This window comes from Alosa sapidissima, chromosome 11 (assembly GCF_018492685.1).
Source record: "Alosa sapidissima isolate fAloSap1 chromosome 11, fAloSap1.pri, whole genome shotgun sequence".
In the NCBI taxonomy this organism is placed as follows: domain Eukaryota; kingdom Metazoa; phylum Chordata; class Actinopteri; order Clupeiformes; family Clupeidae; genus Alosa; species Alosa sapidissima.
The window spans coordinates 1,854,758-1,873,765 of record NC_055967.1 but is presented as its reverse complement, the minus strand read 5'-3'; the positions used below and the strand labels follow the sequence as shown (position 1 = coordinate 1,873,765).

General features: G+C 42.7%; 1 protein-coding gene across 1 annotated transcript in view; it reads right to left on the bottom strand.

Moving 5' to 3' along the window:
- The window catches only part of c11h12orf29 (chromosome 11 C12orf29 homolog), a 69,955-nt gene extending 63,709 nt beyond the window's left edge, over window positions 1-6,246 (bottom strand). Inside the window, exon 1 of the mRNA XM_042108844.1 lies at window positions 6,228-6,246. The gene's annotated coding sequence lies outside the window, so the exon portion shown is untranslated. The remainder of the gene's footprint in view (window positions 1-6,227) is intronic.
- Window positions 6,247-19,008: the final 12,762 nt, after the last annotated feature.

Here is a 19,008-nt window from a genome sequence, read left to right as displayed (position 1 = left end):
CAGGATTTATATAAAATTCTTCAACAGAAGGCCTGCTTCGAATGCAGGCTTGCCCCAAAAAAAGGCCTGTGGTTTGCGCAGCCTAAAGTAAGTAGGTCTTAGTGAGTTAGGAGTCCTCTAGACTTCTTTTAAGCTGTCTCAGAGGTGGAAAGTTGCGTTCGTTGGGGGCAGGGCCGGATTAACAATTCATAGACCCTTGGGAACAAATGTCTGATGGCCCCCCCTGCCCCCCAGCCAACGTGAATCGGGCGGTCAGTTACTTAGGCCTATCGTGAAGATTTGTATTGCCATTTAAGGCACGAGCGCATCTGTGAGGCCAAGCCTCACCAAGTAGCCCGTTTGTTTACAACTAACATTACATTTAATTAAACTGCTTATAGGCTATGCTGAAATAGTTTCAACATTTTGAATATCAGTGTCGGGTGAATTAGGAAATGCCTTATGGCTGAAAGCTGCTTGGGATACCCCCTGTCAAGCAATAACCATACAAAAAGTTAAAAACAGATGACATGATGCGCGTCACTGACATAATGCGCAAATAATATAGCCTAGATATTCCAATATATTCGAATACATTTGTTTATTTTAGAGGGGATATTCGAACGTCATTTTAGAGCAATTTTGACAGCCCTAGTCCACTGTAGGCTACGCCAATTGTCTATTAACACCTTCCACCTAACCCCGGGGAGTGGGGGTCGCTATAATGCGTGTGAAATAGCACCATTGAGTAGCCTATGCGAAATAGCCTTAAAATCGTTCCGATGTTGTGTGCCTTCTGGTTTCCTTGCGCGTGCATGCGCTGCAGCAGTTGTCAGACATTCACAAACAAGTTGTTTTAGGCGGTTTGAAGTCGCTTTTCATACGCCATGAGCGCTCGGCTACATTACAGCCACTCGGACAAAAGACATGTAAAAAAATATATGTTTTGAAAACTAGCATTAAACTGGATTCGATCCCGCAAAAGCAACACACGCGTGACTCTCTCCATCCTGATTCCCTACTCTTTGAGCCAACTAATATGTTACGCGAATCAATTAACTATTGTAGGCTACCATTAATTAATAACGTAGGCAAAACCCAGGTAACATGTTGTCCAGGCTATCTGAAACAAGCAGAGGTTCTCAGCCTTTTTGGGGCTAAGGCACGTCATGACGAGTCAGGTTGGTGCGGGTGTTAAAATTCCTTGACTGTGCGTAGGCCTGCCTATCATCTAAAAGTTTGGGACAACCAAAACAGCAGTGCAATGTATTTAGAGTGTTGTGAGTAAATCCTTATTGTTAGTAAGTTACCATAACTGTGTTTTTCTCTCGCAAATCGCGACATAAACTCATTGGTTTATTTTTTATTTTCTTTCCCTTTTTCGCGGGTTGGGCAGTGAAGTTATAAGTTATATGCGCATAAGGTATGTTCACCTAATTTGAGTCAGGTATTTCTGTCCTTTCCAAACTGCGTTAAAATAGTGTGTTTAGCAACCAGAATTTTAAAAAAATCCCGGGAGAGAAATCTCCCTCATCCTAGAACTTTTAAAAAGCGTGAACCCCTATAAGCCCATACAGCCAGTGTTCTAAAAGTTAGACGTTTAATGCAGTAGGCTATTTGATGAGGGATGACATGGGTTGATGTGATTAAGAGGGGCTTTCTGTTCCAGTTTATGTAAAGGTTTTTCTTAGGCTCAATAAGGAGAGGCTAGCCTACATTTACCAAAAGCGCAAATTTGGTAAATAAGGGTATCTTTTTTTTGGGGGGGAGTGGGGGGGGTTATGGTGCGTACTATGGAATACAACCCTAGCTGTTCAGGGCTATATACATTTTCGGGGCTGAAGATCCCGACAAAGCCTTGCGTTAATTCTTCAGGTGGGAAGTGTCAGGAATTTTCACACGAGAGACGCTCTCATTGGTGTTTGATATATGGACTAGGGAATTGACAGCAACATATCCAATCACATTATGAGAGATGCTGAATTTAACATGAACTGCGATGTTAGATTTTAAATTAATGTAAATTTAGCCGGGACTATAAGATGGCACACGTGGGTGCTCGATGTTTTCAGTGGGTGCCCGAGAGACGGAGCACCCACGGCATCGGCGCCTATGACAAGCGTATCTCGCGGTTGCATCCATTACAAACAAACATGCAATGTGAACGTCAGGGATTGGGGAGAGCACTAAAAACTCTTCTGAATAAGCACGAAGTCAAGCCTTTAAATGAAAAACACTCTTTAATAATAAAAAAATAAACGCTAATGAAGTAAACTTGTGACCATCAAAAATCGTTTATCGACTGTAACAGGACGTAACAGGAAGGCATTTGGCTGAGCAACGGAGGTTAATATGCTCTATATTTTGTATAAATGATGTCTGTCTATCATCGTTGCACTCGGAGAAAACCAGAATGTTTAATTTGTCCTGCGTTTCTTCTACGGCTGCAAACGGGATTCACTCGCCGTTAACCAAATATTTCTTTATTAGGGCAGGGCAGGCATATTTCTGGCTATTAAATTATTTCTAAACCAGTCTGCTAAAGTCTGTAGTGAAGTCTGTGTAGGGTTTTCCAGCTCCATTTCTTTTTACGAGACACCCTGCTCACTTGAGACCTCTGCTGGTTTTTGCAGCGTCGTTGCAGCGTCACTGGAAAAATACAAATTAAAGTCGCGTGATCCCGCGCGCGGACCGCGAGGGAAGCTGGCCAAGTCGAAGCACTGCCCACTGTACATCCCCCCCAGCAACAAAAACAGTGATAGGAGCATGGCACTGAATGAGCTGTATCGGGCCGTCAGTGAACAACAAAGTGAACACCCGGATGCCGGATGATTCACAATCATCGCTGGAGATTTCAATCACGCCAATCTCAAAACTGTACTACCAAAATTTCACCAACATGTAAAATTCCCAACAAGAGGACAAAACACCCTGGACCTTGTTTACACCCCACAGAAAGAAGCCTACAAAGCCAAACCCCTCCCCCACATCGGACAGTCAGACCCGATACAGACAAAGAGCAAAAGTCACCAAACCAGTTCTGAAGGAGGTGAGAGTGTGGCAGGAGGGGGCGGTCTCACAACTTCAGGACTGCTTTGAAACAACAGCTGCCTTCCACAACAACCACATTGACATTGAGGAATACACAGACACTGTGACCAAATGCATCGATGATGTTACAGAAATAAAACACATCACCACTCGGACCAACCAGAAGCCATGGCTGACAGGAGACGTCCACAGACTGCTGAGGGCCAGAGACAAAGCCTTCAGAGCTGGAGATGTAGCTGGCCTAAGAACAGCGAGGGCTAACCTGTCCTAGGGCATCAGGAAGGCAAAAAAGGATTACACAGACAAAATAACAACACACTTCAAAGACAGCAGAGACGCACAGAGCCTGTGGCAGGGCATACAGGCCATCATTGACTACAAGCCTGCGCCACGGAGCTGTGAGAACAACACCTCTCTGCTCAATGACCTGAACAGTTTTTTCGCCCGTTTTGAAGCACAAAATGACACTCACCCACAGAAAACCCCACCTCCCCCCCACGACCAACCCCTGTACCTGTCCTCTGCCAGCGTGAAGAGGACACTAGCCACCATTAACCCACGCAAAGCAGCAGGCCCAGACAACATTCCAGTGTTGAAGGACTGTGCAGAAGAGCTGAAGGATGTTTTTACAGACATTTTCAACACCTCTCTGGAGCAAGCAGTCATCCCATCACTTTTCAAAGCTGCCACCATCATACCCGTGCCAAAGAAATCATCACCATCATGCTTCAATGACTACCGTCCTGTAGCACTCACGCCTATAAAGTGCTTCGAACGGCTAGTCATGTCACACATCAAAGCCACCCTACCCCCCACCCTGGACCCCTTCCAGTTTGCATACCGAGCCAAACGATCCACGCAGGATGCAATCTGCTCTGCCCTCCATCCAGCCCTCACCCACTTGGACAATAAAGACTCATATGTGAGAATGCTGTTCATAGACTTCAGTTCAGCATTCAATGCCATAATACCACAACAACTCATCAGCAAACTGGACAAGCTAGGATTCAGCACCTCCCTCTGCAACTGGCTGCTGGACTTCCTGTTGCAGAGACCACACGCAGTATGTGTCGGGAACAACACCTCAAGCACTCTGACCCTGAGCACGGGGGCCCCGCAAGAGTGTGTGCTCAGCCCCCTGCTCTTCACACTGCTAACACATGACTGTACAACCACTCACAGCTCCAACCATCTGGTGAAGTTTGCGGACGACACAACACTGGTGGGCCTCATCACTAAGGGCGATGAGGCTCACTACAGAGAAGAAGTAGACCTGCTGGCCAAATGGTGCAAAGACAACAACCTCCTGCTGAATGTCAGCAAGACCAAGGAGATTGTTGTCAACTTGTTGTCAAAGGAGATTGTTGTCAAAAGCCCAGCAGCGCCTCTACTTCTTGCGCAAATTGAAGAAGGCAAGTGCCACGCCTCCCGTCATGACCACATTCTACAGAGGGACCATCGAGAGCATCGTGTCCAGCTGCATCACAGCTGCACAGATCAGAACAGGAAGACCCTCCAGCGCATTGTTAACACAGCTAAGAGGATCATTGGAGCACCACTCCCCTCCCTGCAGGACATTTACACCACCTGCCTCACCCGCAAAGCACTAATGATTGTCAAGGACACAACCCACCCTGCACACAAACTGTTCAGCCTCCTGCCCTCTGGAAAGAGGTACAGGAGCCTCCGCTCCCGCACCACCAGACTTGCAAGTAGCTTCATCCACCAAGCAATCAGGATGCTGAACACTCTACCCACTCTCCCATCACTGACAGCCCCCCCACCCACCAGCCAGCCAGAAACCTAGGAACCTAGGATCCTGTCTACCCTAAACCCCCCCCCCCCCAACACCTCCCCAGGACCGCCCTGTGGAACTGCACTGTGACTGCGCAGCCTAACGTGTTGCTGGTTCATATCAAGCCTGATATACTTGAAATGACTGCATATCAATGTAAATATACAGTACACACAAGCACAAGTTTAAACTTCATGTAAATGTTATTTATCACTCTGCCACAATGCTGCTGCTACTACTACTCTGTCAGAAGGTTACGCTAGGACTATGTAAATATACAACACAACTACCTCTATTTTTTTATATATATTCTATATTTCTATATATTGATATAAGTTCTATATTTCAGTCTCGCACTTTAATGTCTGTATGTGGTATGTCTGTATTTCTATGTTTTATTGTCTATGGCTATGTCTATGTATGTCTATGTCTATATTTAAAGTATGTCTATGTCTGCATGGGAAAGTAAGAAACGAAATTTCAATTATTTGTATGACCAGTGCATGTAAAGAAATTGACAATAAAGCCGACTTGACTTGACTTGACTTGACATTTTTTTCCCCTAAACATATTGGACTTGCTATCTGGTTGACCCAAATTCGTCCTCCACATTTACATCCAGGCTTGGAATTTCATCATTTTAGGGCGAAGGCCACTTGTCCTTCAGTTGGGCATATGAAGCATATTGGGCACAGTGGCCTGTGAACCTCCGATTTTCAAAGGGGCATCACGGCCACGGGCAACAGTTTTGGGCGTGCTACTTTGTTAACATTTGGGGAGACCACGAGTGAGGGACTGCGACTGCACAGCCCAGGCTGCTGAAGTGCCGCGAGGGCGCAGCAAATGAACGTCAAAAACAATATATTGCCACTCCAGCTATGCTTTTCATCCATGAGTTTAGCCGTTTGGTTATTCATTGATAAACACTGATGCATAGGCTACATTTTAATTATTGTTCACTCGTTTTGAGTGTTGTGTCATGTGTAGTCTGTAAATTACATGAACAAAATTAGTCTAGTCCACAGTGCATTCAAGATACTTTAGACTGAGCAGTGCAGGGTGTTGTTGGTAGGGTACATGCAGGCGCATGGTCAGACAGGTTTAAGGATTTGTTTTGTACAGAGCATTCTATGGGTGGAGCACGCATTTTTAATATCGCTCGATCACACAAATTTGACCGTGGGAAGCCAAATCGTGATCGTGATTATAATTCGATTTATTGTGCAGCCCTGACGTGAGTCCCTATGCGTGAGTCATGTTTTTTCGAGCTCCTCCCAGCTGACTCTGGCAGATCACGTTGACAGTCAGGCGCAATCGATTATCTAATAACTAAATGTGAATTATGAATATTTATTTTTCCCGCTGTATTCTCCATAAAGAGTAAAGTAAATTATGTACTTACAGTACTTCGGGTAGAATTGACGGTCTTTAAATGACTTAACCCCTACTCTAATTTTTTGAGCCTGCAACAGTAGGCCTACAGCTGTTACAAGAGGGTCTGGTGTCCCTTTGTTATGATGCACTTCCTGCGACGGTCACTCATCTCTAAATGACTTAAAGGGATATTCCACCATTTGGGGAATTACGCTCATTTTCCACCTCCCCTAGAGTTAAACAATTGATTTTTACCTTTTTCCAGTTCATCCAGCCGTTCTGTGAGTCCGTTCCGTTCTTTTAGCTCCAGCCTAGCATAGATCATTGAATTGGATTAGACCATTAGCATCTCACATCACGCTTAAAAGTGACTTAAGATTTCCGGTAATTTTCCTATTTAAAACTTGTCTCTTATCAAGTTAGAAAGTGTAATAAGACTAACGGAAAATTAAACGTGGCGACTTTCTAGGCTGATTTGACATGGAACTATACTCTCATTCTGGCGTAATAATCTGCTGTAGCTCAAACTTGTTGCTGGAAGTTACAGCCTACGGGGACTATTGTCAGGTGCTGTGTGATATCATTGTGCTGCTGCGCCCATGGTACGGTCGCAACATTCCTTGATTATTACGCCGGAATGAGAGTATAATTCCATGTCAAATCAGCCTGTTGCCAATGGATTAAGGGATTTTTCTGTGCTTTTCCATTTGGTCTGATGCATCTACAAACCCTTCAGGTAGGGATGGCCTACTTTTCACTTATGATGAATTCCATACATTTGATCTGGTGTGTGTATGCTATTCTTGGTCCCAACCAAGAATTAGTTATGAACAAATTATCTTACTCTCTCCAACACACACTGCAGTGGGCAGAGCATGTTTGTCAAATGAATTCGGTGTCAGCAGACTAATGAGAGCTGTACTCATGAGGGATATGGCTGCCGATTCAGCTATCCTCGGTTCTCTGGGTGTTCGTCTGTGAAAGGTACGTGCTATTGCCTCATCTGCTACACGATCATATGATTGTATTTAATTGTTTATCTGATGTTAAACTGTGGGCAACAGGTGTCCTACTGTCGCTAGACGCTTCCGAGTAGTTGGTGGGTAGCCCTACTACTGAAGGTAATAGTACACTATTTTAATCATTGTTGTTCAACGTCAGGCTACCATGTTTGTGAGGTTGTACATGTATTTAATAGCCACATTGTAACGTAGGTCTCGGGTGAAGGACGTTTCAACGAAGCCCTGCACTTACTAAGGAACCTAGTGTGGCAGATTTTTTTTTTGAAGATGTCATGTGCTGCCAGGCAGCAGCCGAGAGATATATGTAGTAAAGTTCATGAAGAGTTCATGTGCAGCCAGGTGGCCAGGCAGAAGCTGGGGGAGGATGTCATGCATGTGCGCGAACGTGACACAGGCCTACTGGGGATTATTTAATAATTTTTGTGGCAGCTTGGTGAGCTCATCCACCAATATAATTTATTGAGTGTATACTGATTGGCTACAAGGGGGTCTGCCATTTACATAGGGGGCAGACACCCGGCCAGGGTTGGCCATACGAAAAAAGGAGGTGTTTTGATAACATACAAAAACTTTCCCCAAGAGGAAAATCCTCAGAACGTGCGCACCTTCTCCCCAAGGCCTGGGTCATGGAGTCTCCGCTGCAGAGGACATCCATCATTCACAACTCCTGCCTGGCGACACTTAGTCTCTGTGCATTTTTTCAGAGCTGTACCCAGGAGGACTTGTGAATAAAAGGCCACAAGCGGCCACTTCTCATCTCAGACCGTTCTCCGCTGGTTTTTGTTCAGAGTGCTAAGTTAGAGTTAAAAGTTAGTGAATTTTTCCACGACACTAGCCAACAAAGGTAAATTTAGTTGTAACTCTTGTTTGGGGAGGGAAACATTTGCCTGTAAACTCCTTTGCTCTTATGTATGCCTGTTTACTACCTATATGTGATTGTTGCCACTTTAGTATGGTGTAACACATGTGAGCTAATCATGTCCTCTGCCTATGAGGTAAATGCCTGTATCTGACATATACTTGTGTACAGCAGTGTTCTCACGCCGGCTTGTGGTGAGAGTGCCAGGGGTCCCCTTGCCATGTTGTGTTTGCTTTTAGGATGCACTGAGGTAAAGTAGAATGATGCCTAGTGTGCATGTGTAAATACTGTCAATAGAAAACTGTTTGTTTGTTGATTGTGTATTGTTTATGGATGGCTGATTCTGACTATTTTGTGTCTCCAGAACCAGTTGCCACTGCTGTTTTGCCTACTGTAAAGTTAATGTAAAGTAGCTTTTGCCCGTTTTGTTTGTTTTCTTTTCTGTTTAGTTGGTTTCATTTGGTATTATTTGACTTGGCCGTTACCTTTTAGCCTCCTGTTGCCTCTCTCCTTCACGGCATTAGGGCATGTGTGGTACTGGCTGCCCCAGTAGTTTGCTACCAAGTAAAATCCTTCCTATTCAGCTTTGCTCTACTGCTTTCCCAGTCACTGAGTGCTAACCATCCCCTCCCCCTTCTCTCTTCTCCAGAGTAATAGTGAAGCTGCTCACGGGGCAGGTCGCCGGATCTGAGTCCTCCTCTTCGCGCACTGCTCACAGTATTTTGTAGTGGTAACGTGCACCTCACCATTTGCTGTGATCACATTGTTGCAGTAGTTGTGCCTGTGTGTGTGTGTGTGTGTGTGTGTGTCTGTCTGTGTGAATAGGCACCAGAGTCAAGAGCACGAGTGTTGTGTCGGCCTCACACTTCTCCCAGGACAGGTAACCGCTCCCCATCAGCTGACTAGCTATCTCTGCCCTGCTACTGTCCCAAAGAGTAAATATCCCTGGTGGCAGCCATTACCACTTCCCCTTGCCGTTCACCATAGTGGGTCCGCGCTGTAGTGCTTAACCGCATAAATGGCCTTTTAAGTGAATTCCATATTAATAAATCTTGTTTATTTTTGTACTGGAATCACGTCTCTGTCTTTACTTATCTTATCTGTGTGTCTCATCAAATACACTTGGGTTTATAACATATCTTGGCGTGAAAGGCCCCAAGTGGCGTAGTCGTGCACTTATATGTACCCTATAGGTACAGTCGGTCTTAGTCTTTTATTTTGGAATTTTAAGGGCAATAAACATATATTCCAATGTTAAGGAATTCATGTTTTTTTTTTCATTCAGATATGTAAATCAACATGTATAAGTTGCTATTAGTCAATGAATGGGGAGATAATCGATAATCGAATCGAAATCGAATCGGACTAAAAAAATGAATCGTTAGATTAATCGATGCATCGAAAAAATAATCGCTAGATTAATCGTTTAAAAACGAATCGTTTATCCCAGCCCTAGTACTACTACTTTACTACTGTTTTACTAATGTCCACAGCCTAAGGCCATCCTTAAAAATATTTTCGTTTGCCGTAACCCGACCGACCCTGTCAATTTAGAACCGACTCAAATATTTATTTTTTTCCCCTTTTAGTCCGACCGACTTGCCGGTTGTAAACTTGCGTTAAGACCGACCGATTTTTTTTTTTTTTTTTTTCTCTAAACAACCAATACAAATAAAATACTATTTATTTTAGTAGGCCTAAGTATTGTGAATATAAATTGCCTACATACAAACGCTCTCTTAAATAAAACCCTGTGGCGTCATCTACACCATTGGTTTACGCATGTCACACTATGGCCTATACGCTTCGTTTCATTCACACAACGACAACGCTTTTACTTGGCACGAAGTTCTGGAAGAACTGTGGCCAGATCTTTTCCCATCCTTTCTCCCCTCTAGTCTAACGGTGACTGTGTTGAAGAATTGAAATTGGTTGTGGTCTATTCAGCATTTCTCAAAATATGGGTCCGCAACGTGGAGACTGCGAGTCCGCGAAGTCGTGGAGTGAAATTAGGCCCGGTGCTTCGTCTGATAATTTGCTGCGCAGTTGATCAAGATACCGCGGACCGACAAAAAAAAGAAAACAAACGTTTCTGCTATCGATGTCATTAAACATGGAGCCATATAATAAAGTGGTGGTATGAGCGTTCATTCAATGCAGGCGTCTGCGCGAGAGAAACTGAAACTAATCGATAACGTTGGTATCAAAGCTCCGCTTCAACCTGTTGAATGCTATTTAATTGTTTAACAACACTTAATAGAACGACGTTGATTTTTGGAACTTCCATAGAAACAGAGGAGAGACTGTATAATATAGCACTGAGTATTGTATTGTCAAATTTGAATATAACGTGGCCAAAAGCTATTGTAGCCTTCTTTCTATCGGTTAAAGATCAACAGATCAGTGTTTTACGCCTATCTGCTCGCCAAAAAAGCTGGTATTGTGTTTCCTGAATCCTTACATTCAGGCATTCAAATTAAACTTCATTAAACAACATGTATTTTTTTTCTCCATTTCCTACCAATGTATGTTGCTTGCATGAGGGAAACATACCAAAACAAAAGCACCCATATAATTGTTGCTGTTTTGAGAAGTATTTCTTTTCTTATGCAAGCATCATGCAACCATGCAAAAGCAATGAAATTATATCTTACATTAGTAAAGCAGTCCTCTGATGTGCATGTCACAAAACATTTAAGTGAAAGTGCATGTATAACAATATAGGCATAATAATGATTGTGATAATGATAATGACAATTTGATTGGGGGGAGTGGGGTTGGGTATGTGTAGATGAGCCCTATGACCCCAAAGTCTGCCATGACTGGGCCTCAGGTCAAAGAAGTTTGAGAAAGGCTGGTCTACATAACCTGCATCAGATTGAGGTTTGCAATGATGCGCCTGAAGGCACGGGTTGAGGACCCAGTCAGTTACGTCACAATATGCACATTTGTTTAAATTCATACCTACGTAATCACCATGACCAAAATGTAACTTTTTTTTTACTTTGAATCTTGAAAAAAAATATTGACCTACCTACCGACCCATTTTTTAATTTTTTTGGTTGTTACTGCAAACAACAATATTTTTAAGGATGGCCTAATGTTTTTACTACTGTTTTCCTGCTACACTGTTTTTCATGCTATATTAGCACACATGATCAATGGCTTCTGCTACAATACTGAATGGCTGTAACCCTATTACCTCAACCTGTTCTTGCACTGACATAGTTTTTTATAGTTTGTTATATTACCTTGTCTACATTATACTTTACTCTCCGATTTCTCCATATTATTTATGCTGGTCTCTAGACATTATTGCACTGTTGGACTAATGTTGGACTACTTTTTGCACCTTCACCATGACACTCACTCTCTTGAGCACCTTACCATGCACACATAACTAAAGGACTACTGTTGGACTACTTTTTGCACCTTCACCATGACACTCACTCTCTTAAGCACCTCACCATGCACACAGAACTACAGGCCCTGTCACTACAAGCGTCTCATGCTTGATCACCCTCAAGCACACTGGATTTTTTACATTTATTTATATAGTATATTTAGTATTTAGTTTTGTTAGTTTTTCTTATCTCCTACTGTCTCTATTGTACAGTGGAGTTTGGTTATATGTTTATACTTATACTTATATTTACCATTTCTGCTGTAAATGCATGTTGTGTGTGATGTCTGTATGCTACTGAGACCCCCCTGAATTTCCCCTCGGGGATCAATAAAGTATCTATCTATCTATCTAGTATAGATGTAGCATATTAAATGCAATTAGGTCGTGCAGACAGTCCAAACTGCACACTCATGGAGCTGCTTGAGTAGGCTATCTACCCGGGTCAGTCGGATCAGCCGGGCGGGCCGGTTACGTTATGTTGTTATGAGTGCAAGTCAGCCGAATCAGCCGGCTACGTTGTCATGAGCGGATTTGTAGACGAGCGAGTAACTCCTCGTCAAGGTGACAAGAAAATCCACAACAAAAGCCATTCTTTAACTTCTGAAATAACATACAATGTTCTGCACGTAGGCATAGCCTACTTTAAAATGCAATTAGGTCACAAAGACAGTCCGAAACATTGCAAGCTGTGCTTGGAGCTGCTTGAGTAGGCTAGCCTACCTGGGTCAGTCGGATAAGCTGGGCCGGTTACCTGCATTATGAGTGCGAGTCAGTCGAATCAGCCGGCTACGTTGTCATGAGTAGATCTGTAGATGAGCGAGTAGCATAGTTTCTACTCGTGTCAAGGTGATAATAAAAATAGGCCTAATGAGAATAATAGTAGTAGTAGTAATAATAATAATAATAATAATTTATTATTATTGGCTGAACGGAAAGCTACATGAGTGAAGTTGCCGCGGTAATGTACTTGACCGGCCCCCTTGACCCCTTACCCCAGTAACAGGCTTATCTGATTGGGAGGTAAGAGGGTAGTCCCCAACCCACAAGTCCAAAAACACCTCAAAGAGAAGTGACAAGAAAAGTGAGAGTGGTGTCAAGACAATTTGGAGGTTAATTTCAAGAAGTTTCTGAACATGAGCACCAGAAAGATGAACAATTTGTGGATGCACTTCGACCAGGAGAGCAAAACTCTAAAGGCTAAATGCAAGTACTGCAAAAACCTGGTTTCAAATCATGGAGGATCCACATCCAACATGAGAAGGCACTTAAAAATGAAGCACCCCACTGCACTGCTTGAAGTAGGACTGAATTTCCTTGCGATTTAGCAATACTGACTCAAGTGACTCAAGTGACTCGTTCAATCCGGATCAGTTTAGTGAGTGACTCAGAATAACCCGGATCCTTAAAAGGAATCGAGTTTGACAGGCCTAGCAGTGTCGTGTTGGAATCAGCTTGTGGATGGGGTTAGGTGAAGGAGGGTTTAGGTTCTTCCTAACAAATACTGTATTACTAATAAGGTTAAGGAAGTCTCATTTAAACTCATTCATAGAATTTACCCAGCTAAGTCTTATATTGTAAAGAGATACAAACTAGATATTGATATGAATTGTAGCTTCTGTCACACCCGTCAGGAAAGTTCTGTACATTTATTTTGGCACTGCCCCTTCACCCGCAAATTCTGGCAGGATTTTTTTTTTTTATTTCAGAAAATATTGGTGAAAATGTTGTGCTGTTTTGAAAATGTATATTGTTTGGCTTGTCAGAAGTTGAAAATGAACACACATACATAATTATTCTATTTATTCTCTTAGATAAATTTCACAAATGTAAGTTTATTGGTAGCAAGCCCTCTTTTATGGCCTATAAGAATGAGCTTAAACAGTACATTAATCAATATAGTAGTAGCCTGTACATTTTGTTTTGGTTAAGCTTTGTGATCTCTTATAACCTTCCCTAGCGTCTGAATTGCAGACATGTTTTTTTGTCTATCTATGTAATGTTGAATTTTTCATGGTACCATCGTGATTTTTAACTTGTACTATGTTTGTTGATGTACCAATGTTTATTCATAATAAAAAAATAAAATAAAAAAAACCCTGAATTAAAAAAAAAAAAAAAAATTATTAAAAAAAAATGTTTTTGTGGGTTAGCTGAGAGAGGTTAATGTCAGAAACTATGCACTTCTGTGATCTAGTCAGAAATCTCCATTATTGAATGTTACTACCCCCAGCACCATATAGGGCACTGACTACCCACCCCCCATCTGAAAATTCCCATGATTTCCCCGCGGCTGTAATTTGACTGTAGGTACGAGGTACATATAACGTAGCCTAGCATACCCTGGAAGCAACCCAGGCCACCTGGTAGTAGGCAGCCAATTTCACAAATGCTTTAAAACTCTGAAATAGGCTCTACTCATTATCATTTAACATTGCTAAGCCAGGTTACATCATACATGCAGGTGTCTGAATTGATTATGCTATGGTTATTGTATTTAGTAGACGTTTCGGCTAAACTCATAAATAATACATTTACAATAAACTACATACGGACATTCAAACAGAACCAACAATGACGTTTGTCACACATTCATTATTATTCCTGCATAACAAATTGCATTTTATCACTGGCAGTCGGATGCTCTCTGATGGACCAACCGACTCCTATTCCCTGGCTTTCGACCATGCTGTCCATTGACGTAAACATGGAATCATGTAGCGATCCAGTAAACTTGTCCGAGTTGGAAAGTGTGAAATTTCCCTGTTGTCTTGCGTCATTTCACCGAGACACGCCCTCTTTAGGTCGGAATATCAGATGTCCAACTCGGGGTACTTGATAGTGCACCGAGCTGAACGTGTGAGTTGAAAACAAAGATGGCTGTGCCCATAATTGCTGAAGTTGAGATGTACTTTTTTTTTGTATTTGTACTATGTTGGTCGATTTAATGTCGATTTCAAACGCTCTTACACACTTGACTACATTGCTGCTTTAATCCAGTCACCAATTTATACATTGCATGGTCTTGCTTTGCGTGCAATACAATGTAAAGCTTTGTTTTTCGTGCTGGTTTGCTAAAGAGGCTATGTCGCTAGGGTTGCCAACCGTTCCGTAAAATACGGAATCGTCCCGTATTTGCAAGGAAAAATATGTGTTCCATATTGAACTGATACGGAACGCATTTTGTTCCATATTATTGAGAATCAACTCGTGGAAATCCATGACAGATCAGTATTCCACTATCCCAACAGAGAATGCACTTTTCGTTTGAGCCACTGCGAGTCACGTATATTGCGCTGATAGGGTAGCGTGAGATGACATGTCTTGTCATGAGTTTTACAGTGCATAAGAAAAAACAGAAAAAGAAAAGACAGAAAAAAGCCAGAAATAAAATAAGGCTTCACCAAATTCAGAGCTTTTGGAGCTGCTTGTGATGTTCAATATATTTTTTTTCTATGACAGCATATCCGCCAGTTCAGTTTTCAGAGTTATTTGGTTTGAGTATAATAGGCTACAAACAGTTATTTCTTTATCAAATGTTTTTGCATCGAAATGATTCTTGTTTTGCACCAGATAGAAAATGAGTAGGCTAGTGGCTATAGAATGTAGTATATTATGTGCGCATTTTAGTAAATAATAGCTCACAATTTTGTAAAATGATGCACTATTTAGTACAATAATACATACATAATTTCAATACTCCCCCCCCCCACACTAACTGAAGTGGATGCCGGTGTACTTACTGAAGTATATTATCGAAACCCCCCCCCCGTTCCTTATTTTCATATCAGAAAGTTGGCAACCCTATATGTCGCTAACAATAACAATGACTAGCCTGCCCCTCGTGGCTCGAGAAAAACGTGACCGCTCTTAAAATTGAAATAGGCAAAAATGGTAACATATTATTGACATGTAAGGCTTGCAACAACGGAGTTGACTTGAAATGTTAGTGTTCGTAAAAAAAACGTACATTTTTATTATGATTTCGCATTGACATGTTCTTTTCAACTTGTCGTGTAGTGAAAACAAACTGGAACGCTATAGGGAGGGAAAGTAATCTCATCGCCATCTAGTGGTTGCGTTCCTAGAGTTTAGCGGAGTGGATAGGATTTTTTTTTAGAAAAAATATATCTCGGTGCACATTGGGATCTTAATTTAATGCCTTCCATATGTTAGGCACTGGGGTCACCTCTATTGCTTCAATTGGTCATACCTTATTTTTAGGATCAGTTGAATTGTTTTGAGTTTTTGTCGTAACATGGTGATAACGAACTACAGTTGCATGTGACGTCACAGGTTTGGGCGCTTAATCTCTAACTGATCAATATGGCAGCTTGCTTAACTGGCTTAACATATTTTTGTAATAACGGAATGTGATGTAAACCGCGTGGTGATAACCTTTATGTCTGGATAACTGGTGTTGTGCTTCTACTCACATGAAGAGCTGGCAGTAAGTGTTAAGTGTCAATGCTAACCAGGCTAATAAAGAAACCATGCTACCGTGAGTAACGTCGAAGGGTAAAGTCACGTGACTTCTTTTGTAGTTCGTTTATGAAACAAAAGGAGCAATTTCGATTTTTTTAAATAAGGCAAAATAGGGTCTGACATTTTCACAGTTAGAAGATTATTACTGTATAGACACTGAAAAATATGTTTGGTGGATAACATCGCTGATTTGGCTTCACAATATATATTTTTTAAAATAGGTCTATGGGGTGCTGGTTTTCACTTTCCCTCCCTATAGCTGGGGAATTACGTCACATTCTCGTGTAGAGCAACTTGGGTGGGGGAGTGGCTGAGAATACTAGATCGCCACATCAGTTCCGGAGTGGGGCATGTCAACAGCTCATTTGCATCAAAGATTGTTAAGGGCTTCTACATACTCGACGCACCCGACCGGTAGCGCGACACCGTGACGTCAAAATGACGTAGATCTTGCTGGCGCGCCAGGATTTTAGCCAGGTAGCGCGAGGTAGCGCACCACTCATTTTTTTTTCAGACGAGCGCGACAAAGTGGAAACAAGAAGATGGACTAGTTCGAGGGCAAGCGAGAGTTGCAGTGTTTTGTTACAGTCGTGAATTTTTAATAGTTTGCTGGATAAGTTAACAAAGTTACCAGCGAGAGTTGCAACACATGAACAAAATCTCTTTCCACTTCAGGAAATTACACAACTCATCCAGCTGCTAGCTAGCTAGCCAGCTAACTAAACTGTTTAAATTTTAAAAATTTCCCTTGGGATGACTAAAGTATCTATCTATATATCCATCTATCTATCTACCTGTGCGCACACCTTGGAAACTAGATGATAATGATGGTGGTAGTTGTGAATAGTAGCAACCAAAGTCTGAAGTACCATCACAGAGGCTAGATAATAGCAGAGCCCGTTTACATTCTCTGCTACTAGTGTTTCTTAATGCAGCTTCTTCTGCTGTGTAATGTAGTTAGCGTTAATCTTTTCACAACAGCGACACCTCTGTTCACGAGAATATTGCAACTAGTGTCATGACCACGATGCGCGAGTATAAATGGTTACGGCGCTTCTGTGACGTCACATTGTCGCGCTACCGGTCGGGTGCGTCGAGTATGTGGAACGTTTAAGGCGGAGCAAGTTATTTCATCAGGAGCCACTTCCGGGAACCCGGATCGCACGAGGGGGGGTCAAATTCCTTTATGCAGAGGAGAGGAAGCGACTGCTCCATTGAAGTCTATGGCCATAGCTCAGAATTTCACCACATATGCTAAGATCTTGGTTCTATAGAGTTAGGAATGTGAATTTTGGGCACGTTTTCATGATCCTCAAACCCTTCTGAATATTTCAGGTACATTTTTAGCATTTTTGAGCATTCCAGTCTGGAAAAAAATCGACCTTATATCAGGTGTGCGCCGGTTATTTATGCCGCTACTGTTGGCCGGTTGTACGCTCATCAATACGTCATCGACACACCTCTTTATGCAGACAGGATTCGATCCCCATTTCGTGCCCATAGACATGAACTACGACGAAATATCTTGCTCCGCCCATTTTGACTTGTTGAAAAAGAATTGAGCATTGTAACGGGAGCAGGAATTATGCTACTGACCCTTGAGGTACAACAACAGACACACTGGATATATATAAAACTCAGTTTTATTACAACATTAAAAAAGGCATATAAAAACACACACAATACATATATGTATAAGTAACTAGGTCCTGATACTTCAAACCAGTGTGGAAGATCTAGAGAAAGTAGCTAGTTAACTACTTCAAACCAGTGTGGGAGATCTAGGGATGGCAGCTAGTTAAATGTCAGCAGCTACAAAATACTGTTTTAAACCAGTGTGGAAGATCTAGGGCTAGTAGCCAGTTAACTACTTCAAACCAGTATGAAAGATCTAGGGATAGCAGCTAGCTAGGTGCAAGTGACTAAACGCTACTGCTTCAAACCAGTGTGGAAAATCTAGGGATAGCAGCTAGTTAAGTGCAAGCAGCTACACAATACTGCTTTAAACCAGTGTGGAGGATCTGGCGCCCTCTAGAGGGGAGAGAAATCATATAGTCACAGTTACTCTAACGCAGGTAGGCCTATTACTAGCGATTCACACTCGTGCACAAAATCACATCACACGCACCCACAAAAGATCACACTATTGTGAAAACAAGGGCAGAATAGCCACAAATGTAAATAGTAGAAGTATTCAATCAAACTAGCACAACACGTTAATCCAAAGGGTGACACGCACACACAGTTAATTGCTACTACGTTAAAGTCCTGTTTACACAATGGATTCCCCCACCCTGCACACACTTCTAAACAAACTGTAGCGAGCAGCCTGACATTCTATCTTAACTATAGCCAGCCTAGTAACACACAATTGTTTGTACAGAGGATGAATGAATAGTCCAGCAACCACTCACGACCCAGCCCACAGTTCGTAATCCACAACACAGAACCAGGAAGTCGCCGCCGCCTCGGCCTCCTTGCCTCTCGCACTGAAACAGGGTAGCTTGCGCCTCTCGTCGCCAATGCTCCTTCTTGAATGTCAACAGTCGGCACTCCACCAGGAACTGCGAGGAGGAGGAAGTGAATCAGCAAAGTAGCCACAATAAATCGCGGGGTAAAACCCACTCACAAGACAACGGCACAATTACTTTCCTTCACGTGAAGAATCGGATGCGTTGGATAATCCTTTCGCGGCCCTCACGGTGTCCGAGCGGATGTTTGGTCAATTCGCCGTTGTAGCTGGGAAGTCAGAGGCGGTAATCCCGACGTCTCGGCTCTCGTGGGTTGCGGTGCGTGAAGTATCCGGGCGCCTGTTGCAGATAAAGGGAACGCACCGATGAGAGGGCCCAGTCAGCTTTTATCCCCTCCAGCCACCAATCACGGGTCTTGTCAATTGTCTCCATTATCGGCAGCACCTGTGGAGGAACGTCTCACAAGCATACACACACACATGCACAAACCCCGGCCCCAGACAGTTCATTCGACATTTTGACTGTAGAGCCCCGCTACACTGTCACCTACTAAAGGGGAGTAATATTTC